The following is a 5,679-nucleotide window of genomic DNA, read 5'->3' as shown; positions in this document are numbered from 1 at the left end:
AGCCTCCCAAGCAGCTGGGATTACAGGCACACACCACCATGCCCAGTTAATTTTGTATTTTTAGTAGAGACAGGTTTTCACCATGTTGGCCAGTCTAGTCTCAAACTCCTGACCTTGTGATTCGCCCACCTCAGCCTTCCAAAGTGCTGGGATTACAGGTGTGAGCCACTGCGTCTGGCTTTTTTTTTTGTAAGATGTGTTAAGAAAAAAATTTTTTTTTTTTTTTTTTTTTTGAGAGGGGGGTTTTCACTCATGTTACCCAGGCTGGAGTGCAATGGCGCGATCTCGGCTCACGGCAACCTCCACCTCCTGGGTTCAGGCAATTCTCCTGCCTCAGCCTCCTGAGTAGCTGGGATTACGGGCACGCACCACCATGCCCAGCTAACTTTTTGTATTTTTAGTAGAGACGGGGTTTCACCATGTTGACCAGGATGGTCTCGATCTCTTGACCTCGTGATCCACCCGCCTCGGCCTCCCAAAGTGCTGGGATTACAGGTGTGAGCCACCGCGCCCGGCCAAAAAAAATTTTTTTTTTGAGATGGAGTTTCACTCTTGTTGCCCAGGCTGGAGTGCAGTGGCTCACTGCAACCTCCGCCTCCCGGATTCAAACAATTCTCCTGCCTCAGCCTCCTGAGTAGCTGGGATCACAGGCATGTGCCACCACACCCTGCCAATTTTATATTTTTAGTAGAGATGGTTTCTCCATGTTGGTCAGGCTGGTCTCAAACTCCCAACCTCAGGTGATCCGCCTGCCTCAGCCTCCCAAAGCGCCACGATTACAGGCATGAGCCACCAGTCTTGCCCATTCTACATCTTTTATGCCCTTCCAGTTTCTGCCTCTATTAGTTAACTGCCACACCCCTCTGAATCCTCAGGTTGGGTCTTCCCACCTCTTACCCTTCCCCTTCTCCAGTCCTGAACCACCATTAGGAAGCATTCCTCTCCATGCCTCACACCAGCCTTTTTTCCTCAACTTATTTAATTTTTTCCATCATCCAAATAGCTTCCCTTATTAACTCTACCTTGACAGGCACCACTGGTGTTCATGCCTGTAATCCCAGCACTTTAGGAGGCTGAGGTGGTAGGATTGCTTGAGCCCAGGGGTTCAAGATCAGCCTGAGCAATGTAGTGAGACTCCTGTTTCTATAAAAAATTATAAAATTAGCTAGGGCCTGGGTGCAGTGGCTCATTCCTGTAATCCCACCACTTTGGAAGGCCAAGGTGGGCGAATCACTCGAGGTTAGGAGTTCGAGACCAGCCTAGCCAACAATGGTGAAACCCCCAATAAAAATACAAAAATTAACTGGGCGTGGCGGTACTTGCCTGTAATCCCAACTACTTGTGAGGCTGAGCCAGGAGAATCACTTGAACCCGGGAGGGAGAGGTTGCAGTGAGCTGAGATCCTGCCACTACACTCCAGCCTGGGCCACAGAGCAAGACTCCATCTCAAAAATAATAATAATAAATAAGGCTGGGCGTGGTGGCTCACACCTGTAATCCCAGCATTTTGGGAGGCCAAGGCCGGCAGATCATGAGGTCAGGAGTTCAAGACCAGCCTGGCCAAGATGGTGAAATCCCGTCTCTACTAAACTCACAAAAATTACCCAGGCTCAGTGGCAGGCACCTGTAATCCCAGCTACTTGGGGGGCTGAGGCAGGAAAATCACTTGAACTTGGGTGGCAGAGGTTGCAGTGAGCCGAGATTACACCACTGTACTCCAGCCTGGGAAACAGAGTGAGACTCTGTCTCAAAAAAATAATAAATAAATAAAATAAAATAAAATTAGCTAGGTATGGTGGCTCATGCCTGTAGTCCCAGCCATTCGAGAGGCTGAAGTGGGTGGATCACTTGAACTGGGGGTGGGAGGCTGCAGTGAGCATGGTAGCATCACTGTACTCCATCCAGCCTGGGCAAGAGAGCAAGACCCTGTCTCAAAACAAATAAACAAACAAGAAAAATACCTACCTTGATCCTTTTCAAATTTCTTCCCTACCAGTCCACATGGTTGGGGAGCTACACTTCTGTTTCTTGTCTGCATTTCTTGAGTCATTCCCCTGTGCCCTACTTCGTTGCCTGGTGCAAGGAACATAAAGACCAATATGGCAAAACTAAAGACGCCAGGCACAGTGGCTCACACCTGTAATCCCAGCACTTTGGGAGGCCGAGGCGGGCAGATCACAAGGTCAGGAGCTCAAGACCAGCCTGGCCAACATGGGGAAACTCTGTCTCTACCAAAAATACAATTAGCCAGGCGTGGTGGCATGCATCTGTAATCCCAGCTACTTGGGAGGCTGAGGCAGGAAAATTGCTTGAACCAGGGAGACAGAGATTGCAGTGAGCCGAAATCACGCCATTTCACTCCAGTCCAGGCAACAGTTAGAGATTCCTTCTCAAGAAGAAAAAAACAAACTAAAGAGATAATTATGGTACAATGTGGTAAGGGCAATTGTGCTCTCTCTATGAGACTACAGGCTTTCCAAAAGTGGGGAAGTATGTCTCCATGATCTGCATCCTGGGTTGGGATCTGTGTCATTGCCAGTGAGCGAAGAGGAGGAAATAGGCTCAGACAGAGTATGTAACTATGTAACTTAAGGTCTGGGCTATTTTTTTTTTTTAGACAGAGTTTAGCTCTTGTTGCCCAGCCTGGAGCACAATGGTACAATCTCAGTTCACTGCAACCTCTGCCTCCTGGGTTCAAGAGATTCTCCTGCCTCGGCCTCCCAAGTAGCTGGGGTTACAGGTGCCCACCACCACACTTGGCTAATTTTTGTATTTTTAGTAGAGATGAGGTTTTACCATGTTGGCCAGGCTGGTCTTGAACTCCTGACCTCAGGTGATCCACCTTCCTCAGCCTCCCAAAGTGTTGGGATTACAGGCATGAACCACCGCACCTGGCCTGTGCTGAGACTTGAACTCAAACCTATGTGATTCTGGAGGGCTCTTGCCAGCAGCATAAGCTGGAGTGAGTCATGGCCAAGATCAGGCAGTTTGAAGCCAGCTCAGCCACTGTCTACTGACCATCTACCTCTCAGCCATGGTCCCTGACCTCAGGCCCAGCCAGGGATGACTCACTGGAAAGTAGGAGAGTGGCTGTGGCTCTGGGTCAGCCTAAAGTACCATTTTATTGCCATTATTATCTCTATCTTCATTAGCCAAATCGTTGACTGCCTATTACGTAGTCAGACAGCTGACGCATGCTGCGCCCCGCAATAACTCCACCCTGTCCTTGGGGCGTTCGAATATCCTAGAACCTGTGATGCCAGCAAAAAGCCAACGCCCACTATCCATCCATTCATTCCATCACTCAACAACTCTCAACCTCCACTTATACCAACCTGTGGGGAACGCTCCCGTGTGAGGCCCCCTGAAAATGGGCCTCACAATACAGAGGGCTCAAGCCCAGACACAGTGTCTCCAGTTGAGGGAGTCGAGCTATTGGAAAGCAGGAACAGAGAAAGACTTAGGTTAAAGTTAAACTTGTGGGCAATCGCCAGATGGCCATGCAGTCACGAGATGCATTGTGTACGATGATTGAGTTTTCTACTAAGTCATGTTTTACGACTTTGCTGATTTTTCTCTAGAAGATAAATGACTTACCCTTAGATGAGATAGTGTGACCACCTGTTCTGGTTAATTAAATGACTTGCCCCTAGATGAGATAGTGTGACTACCTGTTCCGGTTAATTGTGTATCTGACCTTTCCATTGTTCTTACCCTATGGTGTTGATTTTTCTACTTTAAAACTTTCTGTACCCTTTGTCTCACGTAGACACATACCTAAAAAAGATATATATACTGACCCTGAGCACGAATAAAGTTGTTGGTAAAGCATATGCTTTTCAACCCTCCAGACCCCATCTGTCTATCATTCCTTGTCTTCCGCGCACCCCCCTAACCAAGTTGGAACCCTCTTGCAGATCGAGAGCTCCTGGCAGACGTGCTCCCGATACCAACCCCTATGCTAGATGCTGGGGCAGCGGACACAGAATAAATAAGATACGTTTCCTACTCTCAAGAAACATCTCCTCTGTGGCAGAGGAAGACACATAAGTAATTGTAACGTAGAGTGATCTGAACTGTGATGGGGGATATACAATAGGCAACAGGAGAGATTAAATCTGCCTGAAGGTGGGAAAAATGCTTCACCCAAGTGGTGACTGGTTTGAGCTAAAGAGAATGAATACGGTTTTGCTAGGCAAACCAAAGGATGGGCATTACAAACAGATATATGCAAAGGCACAGAGATGTCAGAGAGCAAGGGGTGCTTAGCTAACTGCAAGTGATGTGTGGGGCACAGGGTAACAGGAAATGGGCCTGAAGAGATAACAGGAAACACCTCATAGAACAAGAGAGCAGAGAAAGGAAATCCCAAGGAAACTGATGAAGGTGACAACGCTAAGGTCTCAGGCGAGTCAGAGTTAAAAAAAAGAAGACCTCCATTCGGCAAAGCCTGAATCCTGTCCTCTCGCTCTCTTCCCCGGCCAGCATGAGCTTCACCACTCGCTCCACCTTCTCCACCAATTACAGGTCCCTGGGCTCTGTCCAGGCACCCAGCTACAGCACCAAGCCGGTCAGCAGCGCAGCCAGCGTCTACACAGGTGCCAGTGGCTCTGGTTCCCATATCTCTGTGTCCTGCTCCACCAGCTTCAGTCCATGGGCCTGACCAGGGGGATGGCCGGGGGCCTGGCAGAAATGGGAGGCATCCACAACAAGAAAGAGACCATGCAAAACCTCAACGACTGCCTGGCCTCCTACCTGGACACAGTGAGGAGCCTGGAGACCGAGAACTAGAAGCTGGGGAGCAAAATCTGGGAGCACCTGGAGAAGAAGGGACCCCAGGTCAGAGACTAGAGCCATTACTTCAAGACCATAGAGGACCTGAAGTCTCAGATCTTCACAAATGCCTGCATCGTTCTGTAGATCAATAATGCCCATCTTGCTGCTGATGACTTTAGAGTCAAATATGAGACAGAGCTGGTTATGTGCCAGCCTGTAGAAAGCGACATCCATGGGCTCCGCAAGGTCACTGATGACATCAATGTCACTTGGCTGCAGATGGAGACAGAGATCGAGGCTCTCAAGGAGGAACTGCTCTTCATGAAGAACCACGAAAAGGAAGTAAAAGGCCTACAAGCCCAGACTGCCAGCTCTGCGTTGACCGTGGAGGTAGATGCCCCCAATCTCAGGACCTCACCAAGATTATAGCAGACATCTGGGCCCAATATGACGAGCTGGCTCAGACGAACCGAGAAGAGCTAGACAAGCACTGATCTCAGCAGATTGAGGAGAGCACCACAGTAGTCACCATGCAGTCTGCTGAGGTTGGAGCTGCTGAGATGATGCTCATGAAGTTGAGACATACAATCCAGTCCTTGGAGACTGACCTGTACTCCATGAGAAATCTGAAGACCAGCTTGTAGAACAGCCTGAGGGAGGTCAAGACCCACTACGCCCTGAAGATGGAGCAGCTCAACAGGATCTTGCTGCACCTGGAGTCAGAGCTGGCACAGACCCGGGCAGAAGGACAGCACTAGGCCCAGGAGTATGAGGCCCTGCTGAATATCAAGGTCAAGCTGGAAGCTGAGGTCACCACCTACCGCCACCTGCTGGAAGATGGAGAGAACTTCAATCTTGGTCATACCCTGGACAGCAGCAACTCCATGCAAACCATGCAAAAGA

At 49.3% G+C, this 5,679-nt stretch overlaps 1 long non-coding RNA gene across 1 annotated transcript in view; it reads right to left on the bottom strand.

Annotated features, from left to right (window-relative positions):
* Positions 1 to 3,341: 3,341 nt before the first annotated feature.
* Positions 3,342 to 5,679, bottom strand: part of LOC116566659 — a 6,143-nt gene continuing 3,805 nt past the window's right edge. The window contains exons 2-3 of the long non-coding RNA XR_004275945.1: positions 3,908 to 3,910; positions 3,342 to 3,649 (exon numbers count right to left, since the gene is read on the bottom strand). This is a non-coding gene — a long non-coding RNA (uncharacterized LOC116566659). The remainder of the gene's footprint in view (positions 3,650 to 3,907; positions 3,911 to 5,679) is intronic.

The sequence above is a fragment of the Sapajus apella genome, unplaced genomic scaffold, assembly GCF_009761245.1.
Source record: "Sapajus apella isolate SASKATOON/1434 unplaced genomic scaffold, GSC_monkey_1.0 scaffold43, whole genome shotgun sequence".
In the NCBI taxonomy this organism is placed as follows: domain Eukaryota; kingdom Metazoa; phylum Chordata; class Mammalia; order Primates; family Cebidae; genus Sapajus; species Sapajus apella.
This window is presented reverse-complemented; position numbering and strand designations above follow the sequence as displayed.